Here is an 8,186-nt window from a genome sequence, read left to right on the forward strand (position 1 = left end):
AGCCATGGATGCACTACCTTTCCTGGTTTGTTCTTTTGCTAAACTGGGATGAACAATTGTTGTAGTTCATCCATGCGGTCTTTAAATGCCTTCCATTGCATGTCCACCATCAACCCTTTAAGTATAAATTGCCAGTCTATCTTGGACAATTCATGTCTCATACCCTCAAAGTTACCTTTCTTTAAGTTCAGAACACTTGTTTCTGAATTGACTTTGTCACTCTCCATCATAATGAAGAACTCTACCATATTATGGTCACTCTTGCCCAAGGGGCCTCGCACAACAAGACTGCTAACTAACCCTTCCTCATTACTCAATACCCAGTCTAGAATGGCCTGCTCTCTCGTTGGTTCCTCGACATGTTGGTTTAGAAAACCATCTCGCAAACATTCCAAGAAATCATCTTCCTCAGCACCCCTGCCAGTTTGGTTCACCCAATCTATATGTAGATTGAAGTCACCCATTATAACTGCTGCACCTTTAGTGCACGCATTTCAAATTTCCTGTTTGAGTGCACGCATTTCTAATTTCGCTGTTTCTGTCAACAAAATGGCCGCCACATGTGCTCGCTGTTTCTGTCAACAAAATGGCCTTCTGAGGCAGAGAATCCCAGATTCACAACTCTCTCAAAAGTTTCTCCTCATCTCCATTCTAAATGACCTACCCATTACTCTGTGGCCCCTGGTTCCGGACTCCCCCAACATTGGGAACATGTTTCCTGCCTCTAACGTGTCCAACCCCTTAATAATCTTATATGTTTCGATAAGATCCCCTCTCATCCTTCTAAATTCCAGTGTATACAAGCCTAATCGCTCCAGTCTTTCAACATATGACAGTCCCACCATTCCGGGAATTAACCTAGTAAACCTACACTGCACGCCCTCAATAGCAGGAATATCCTTCCTCAAATTTGGAGACCAAAACTGCACACAGTACTCCAGGTGCGGTCTCACTAGGGCCCTGTACAACTGCAGAAGGACCTCTTTGCTCTTATACTCAACTCCTCTTGTTATGAAGGCCAACATGCCATTGGCTTTCTTCACTGCCTGCTGTACCTGCATGCTTCCTTTCAGTGACTGAAGCACTAGGACACCCAGATCTCGTTGTACGTCCCCTTTTCCTAACTTGACACCATTTAGATAATACTCTGCCTTCCTATTCTTACCACCAAAGTGGATAACCTTACACTTATCCACATTAAACTGCACCTGCCATGTATCTGCCCACTCACACAACCTGTCCAAGTCACCCTGCAACCTCATAGCATCTTCCTCACAGTTCACTCTCCCACCCAGCTTTGTATCATCTGCAAATTTGCAGTCTGCAGTCGCTCCAGTCTTTCCTCGTACGACAGTCCCGCCATTCCGGGAATTAACCTGGTGAACCTACGCTGCACGCCCTCAATAGCAAGGACGTCCTTCCTCAAATTTGGAGACCAAAACTGCACACAGTACTCCAGGTGCGGTCTCACCAGGGCCCTGTACAACTGCAGAAGGACCTCTTTGCTACTAAACTCAAACTAGGAGACCAAAACTGGTCTATTGTGTACATGGTTGGAGGTGTGAATGTAAAACAAGGGCCGAAGCTGCCTTCATGTCTGGTTTCTCCAATGTGATCATCGCTTCTATTGTGTAGCCCTGAGCTCTGGAATAAAGTGGAGATAGTTTTGGAGAGTTTGAGAAAGCGAGGGAGGGAGGGAGAGAGAGAGATTCACCCACGTACAAACAAACTGAAAAAGCTACGAGCTTTAATTTATAGAAACAGAAACATAGAAAATAGGTGCAGGAGTAGGCCATTCGGCCCTTCGAGCCTGTACGCACCGCCATTCAATATGATCATAGCTGATCATCCAGCTCAGTATCCTGTACCTGCCTTCTCTCCAGACCCCCTGATCCCTTTAGCCACAAGGGCCACATCTAACTCCCTCTTAATGCACAGTGGTATTTGCTTACTAAAATGGCGGGGTAGCTTACTGAAATGGCTGGGGCAGAGCGCACAGCTGGCGTGGTTTGCTTACTAAAATGGCGGGGGTTCTTACTGAAATGGCGGGTTTGCTTACTAAAATGGCGGGGTTTCCTTACTGAAATGGTGGGGTTGCTTACTAAAATGGCGGGGGCAGAGCGCACAGCGGCGGGGTTTACTAAAATGGCGGAGGAAGAGGGGGGAGCGGCGGGGTTTGATTACTGAAATGGCGGGGAGAGCGCACAGCGGCGGGGTTTGCTTACTAAAATGGCGGGGGGAGAGCGCACAACGGCGGTATTTGCTTACTAAAATGGCGGGGGTTCTTACTGAAATGGCGGGTTTGCTTACTAAAATGGCGGAGGAAGAGGGGGGAGCCGCGGGGTTTGCTTACTAAAATGGCGGGAGGAGAGCGCACAGCGGCGGTATTTGCTTACTAAAATGGCGGTGTAGCTTACTGAATGGCTGGGACAGAGCGCACAGCGGCGGGGTTTGCTTACTAAAATGGCGGTGGGAGAGCGCACAGCGGCGGTATTTGCTTACTAAAATGGCGGGGTAGCTTACCGAATGGCTGGGACAGAGCGCACAGTGGCGGGGTTTGCTTACTAAAATGGCGGGGGCAGTGAGAGCGGCGGGGTTTGCTTACTGAAATGGCGGGAGGGGTGCTTACTGAAATGGCTGGGGCAGAACGAAATGCGGCTGGGTTTGCTTATTAAAATGGCGGGGTTTGCTTACTGAAATGGCGGGTTTGCTTACTAAAAGGGCGGGGTTTCCTTACTGGAATGGCGGGATTGCTTACTAAAATGGCGGGGGCAGAGCGCACAGCGGCGGGGTTTGATTACTGAAATGGCGGGGGGAGAGCGCACAGCGGCGGGGTTTGCTTACTAAAATGGCGGGGAGGGAGCGCTCTGCGGCGGTATTTGCTTACTAAAATGGCGGGGTAGCTTACTGAAATGGCTGGGACAGAGCGCACAGCGGCGGGGTTTGCTTACTAAAATGGCGTGGGCAGTGAGAGCGGCGGTATTTGCTTACTGAAATGGCGGGGGTTCTTACTGAAATGGCGGGGTTTGCTTAGGATTCCTAAGTTGAACTGATACAATCTGCATTTTGGAATATGTGGCAACTGGAATAAATATAGAGAGTCAGAGAGAGAGAGATAGAAAGAGTGCACTTGCCTCTTTTATTGATTATGGGATAAAGAATAAACAAGAGTTGTGTGTTTTATCCAAAATATTTATTAATGTAGGATTCATAACTTGAACAAATACATTCTGCATTTTGGAATATACAGCAACTTAAATAAATATTTATTTATGTAGGATTCAGAAATTGAACTAATACAATCTGCAATTTGGAATATGCAGCAACATAAATATTTATTGATGTAGGATTCATAAATTGAACTAATACAATCTGCAGTATAAGAAAATAACTGCAGATGCTGGTACAAATCGATTTATTCACAAAATGCTGGAGTAACTCAGCAGGTCAGGGAGCATCTCGGGAGAGAAGGAATGGGTAAAGTCTGAAGAAGGGTCTCGACGGATGAGGGGGGATCTTATTGAAACATATAAGATAATTAGGGGATTGGACACATTAGAGGCAGATAACATGTTCCCAATGTTGGGGGAGTCCAGAACAAGGGGCCACAGTTTGAGAATAAGGGGTAGGCCATTTAGAACGGAGATGAGGAAGAACTTTTTCAGTCAGAGGGTGGTGAAGGTGTGGAATTCTCTGCCTCAGAAGGCAGTGGAGGCCAGTTCGTTGGATGCTTTCAAGAGAGAGCTGGATAGAGCTCTTAAGGATAGCGGAGTGAGGGGGTATGGGGAGAAGGCAGGAACGGGGTACTGATTGATAGTGATCAGCCATGATCGCATTGAATGGCGGTGCTGGCTCGAAGGGCTGAATGGCCTACTCCTGCACCTATTGTCTATTGTCTATTGTCTATTGACCCGAAACGTCACCCATTCCTTCTCTCCCGAGATGCTGCCCGACCTGCTGAGTTACTCCAGCATTTTGTGAATAATACAATCTGCATTTTGGAATATGTAGCAGCTGGAATAAATATAGAGTCAGAGAGAGAGAGAGAGAGGGAGAGAGAGTAAGGCAGAGACAGGGGACAGTGCTAACATCCATCCATCCATCCACAGAACAGAGGGACAACTGGTATAAACTTGCCTCATTGTCCGGAGTGGTTTCCAAATCAGTAGATACTGGGATCTGAAGGCTACGATCCAAAGCCCCCATTCTGACCACAACCGACAGTGAAAGGCCAGTTTCGCTAAAGGAAACCAATGAGAAAGTGTAAAGTGTGATCAAGTGTCTGTGGTTAAGGATGCAAGAAGCAATATCGAACTCAGGTTCCATGCTACATGTTACAAGCGTGTGAAGATCTCAGGATAGTTTATCGAAATCTCACAAATAGACTGCAGTGAATGGATCTGCAAAATGCACATTTTTATATTTTACAAACCAGAATGCAGAAACGTACCAGGATATCAATGGGACTTACAGCCAATTAATTCATCCAAATGAAACTGCTTCCTGCAGCTTTGCTAAGATGTTGATGTCTTCAGGTGAAGCTGCTACTGCGGTTGCATTGGGCTTGAGTTAAGGGAGAGAGAACTCCAATGACAATGAAAGGCGTGACAACCCAGAGACCCTGAAAAATGCATTTTCCATGTAACGTCCAATTCGTGGTTTAGTTGTGATTTATTGATTTCTGTCCTTTGAATATAGCACGTCCCTGCTCAACATTTATATTCTGTTGAAATATAAATAAGTTGAAAGACTGGAGCGACTAGGCTTGTATACACTGGAATTTAGAAGGATGAGAGGAGATCTTATCGAAACATATAAGATTATTAAGGGGTTGGACACGTTAGATGCAGGAAACATGTTCCGAATGTTGGGGGAGTCCAGATCAAGGGGCCACAGTTTAAGAATAAGGGGTAGGCCATTTAGAACTGAGATGAGGAAAAACTTTTTCAGTCAGAGAGTTGTGAATCTGTGGGATTAATTGTCTGCCTCAGAAGGCAGTGGAGGCCAATTCTCTGAATGCATTCAAGAGAGCTAGATAGAGCTCTTAAGGATAGCGGAGTCAGGGGGTATGGGGAGAAGGCAGGAACGGGGTACTGATTGAGAATGATCAGCCATGATCACATTGAATGGCGGTGCGTACAGGCTCGAAGGGCCGAATGGCCTCCTCCTGCACCTATTGTCTATGATAAAGAAAGACACATCCGAGACCCTGCAGGTCCAGATGCAATTCCCCGGTCCCCCACTGGGGGGGAAGCACCGGATTTAAATGCCGTTTAAAGGGAAGGGCGGCCTTTTAAAGGGGAGGGCGACAGTTTAAAGGGGAGGGCGACAGTTTAAAGGGGAGGGCGACAGTTTAAAGGGGAGGGCGACAGTTTAAAGGGGAGGGCGACAATTTAAAGGGTAGGGTGACAGTTTTAAGGGGAGGGCGACAGTTTAAAGGGGAGAGCGACAGTTTAAAGGGGAGGGCGACCGTTTAAAGGGGAGGGCGACCGTTTAAAGGGGAGGGCGGCCGTTTAAAGGGGAGGGCGGGGATTTGGCCAACAATATTCCCGTCCCCAGGGCGGTGACGTTTACACCCCGAGATGTTCACACGTCCACTCTCACTCCGGATCTGAATCCTCGCAGACTCTCCAGCTGGTTCCGTCCATCTGCACTGAACGTATTCCCCCACAGCCTGAAACAAGCCCAGGAATAAAGACAAAATAAACAGATTAAACATCAGTGTCAGGAACAGGGACTGCGGTTGATATTTCAACAACACTCACAGAACTAAATCACAGGAGAAGCACGCACATCCCCTGATATTTTATCACAATAAACATTAACACAAACACTCACCTGATCCGCTCCAGTATCGGGAGGGTCAGTATGAGGCGGCGGAGACCGGGAACAGATCGGTCTGTGAGGTAGTTGTATGTCAGCTTCAGCTCCGTCAGTGAGGGGTTTGTACTGAGAGCGGAGGCGAGATCCTCGGCTCCAGAATCTGTGAGACCGACATTGCCCAGCCTGGAGATGAGAGAGAGTGAAGGTGAGGGACACAGAGAGACAGGAGACGGTGCAAATCCCCAGTGTTTATCAGTGACACAATTACTGATCATATTAATGTTCAGTGTCAGACACACAGTGACTGTAAGCACTATCTCTCACAGTCTGGGACTTACCTCAGTCTCTGTATTTTACAGTCCGGGTTCCTCAGAGCCGCAGACACCGGTTTCACTCCGGAATCTCCCAGTTCATTATCACTCAGCTCCAGCTCCGTCAGTGAGGGGTTTGTACTGAGAGCGGAGGCGAGATCCTCGGCTCCAGAATCTGTGAGACCGACACTGCCCAGCCTGGAGATGAGAGAGAGAGAGGGTGAGGGACACAGAGAGACAGGAGACGGTGTAAATCCCCAGTGTTTATCAGTGACAGAATTACTGATCATATTAATGTTCAGTGTCAGACACCCAGTGACTGTAAACACAATCTCTCACAGTCTGGGACTTACTCCAGTCTCTGTATTTTACAGTCCGGGTTCCTCAGTGCCGCAGACACCAGTTTCACTCCGGAATCACCCAGGTCATTGTATCCCAATCTAAACACAAACAGACAAAGTAAGGAACAAACTGATACAAACCCCGGGGTTCAGATAACTTCTCCGAAACTGATATTTCTGGAAGCGCCTCAGCAAATTGTTGAATAAATCTCTGTCGTTGTGGTGTTTGGTGACTTTTACCATTTATTCTCATTCCCCGACGACTGGGAAAAGTTCCCCGTGCAGAGAACGCCTGCAACACACGTGACGTGATGGAGGGAGAACGGCAGCTACCATCGGTGACACGGGGGAGGGGGGCGGTGGAGTCCACCACCGGCAACCCGGGAGAGGGAGACGGAGCCGACTATCGGTGACCCACGGGAGGGAGGAGGGGGGTGACGGAGTCGACCACCAGCGACCCGGGGGAGGGATGAGGGCGGGAAGGAGTCGACCACCAGCGACCCGGGGGAGGGAGGAGGGGGGAACGTAGTCGACCACCAGCGACCCAGGGGAGGGAGAACGTAATCGACCACCAGCGACCCGGGGGAGGGGGGAACGGAATCGACCACCAGCGACCCCGGGGGAGGGAGGAGGGTGGAGGGGTGAACGGAATCGACCACGGGTGACCCAGGGGAGGGGTTGGGCGGAGTGGACCACCGGTGACTCGGGGGAGGGAGGACGGAGTCGACCACCGGTAACCTGGTTGAGGGGGGACGGTGTCGACCACCGGCGACCCGATGGAGGGGGGGACGGAGTAGACCACCGGCGACCCGATGGAGAGGGGGACGGAGTAGACCACCGGCGGTCCTGGTAGTGTAAAAGAGGAGGGGTGCCGTGCACAGTGACGGCCGGCCCCATAGAAAGGTTGCTGGACGGAAGAACAAAATAGGGAAACAATTTTACAGGTCAGTGTTAGCGTCAAACGGACAGTTACCCCAAGTACTGACACTTGTGCAGAACCGGTCCCAGCCGCTGGAGACCTTCACACTGAATGCGACAGTCTCCCAGATCGAGGTGTTTGATTGTATCACAGTGCCTGATGACATGAGACAGGACCGCGCAGTCAATCGGGGTCAGTCCCTGTCCACGGAATGAAAGTGTTTCCACAGATCCCAGGCGAAGGCATTATTCATAGAAACTTAGAAAATAGGTGCAGGGGGAGGCCATTTGGCCCTTCGAGCCAGCACCGCCATTCAATGTGATCATGGCTGATCATCCACAATCAATACCCCGTGCCTGCCTTCTCCCCATATCCCTTGATTCCACCAGCCCCTAGAGCTCTATCTAACTCTCTTTTAGCTTCATCCAGTGAATTGGCCTCCACTGCCCTCTGTGGCAGAGAATTCCACAAATTCACAACTCTCTGGGTGAAAATGTTTCTTCTCACCTCCGTTTCAAATGGCCTCCCCTTTATTCTTAGACTGTGTGGCCCCTGGTTCTGGACTCCCCCAACACTGGGACCATTTTTTCTGCATCTAGCTTGTGTAGTCCTTTTATGATTTTATACGTCTCTATAAGATTCCCTCTCATCCTTTTAAACTCCAGTGAATACAAGCACAGTCTTTCCAATAGTCTTTCCTGAGGCAGCATGAAGTATAGTGGAGTGTCTGGTCTGTGTGTTATGGACTCAACTGCATCCACAACTCTACAATTTCTTGCGGACTTGGCAGAG

The sequence above is a fragment of the Rhinoraja longicauda genome, unplaced genomic scaffold (assembly GCF_053455715.1).
Source record: "Rhinoraja longicauda isolate Sanriku21f unplaced genomic scaffold, sRhiLon1.1 Scf000086, whole genome shotgun sequence".
Lineage (NCBI taxonomy): Eukaryota > Metazoa > Chordata > Chondrichthyes > Rajiformes > Arhynchobatidae > Rhinoraja > Rhinoraja longicauda.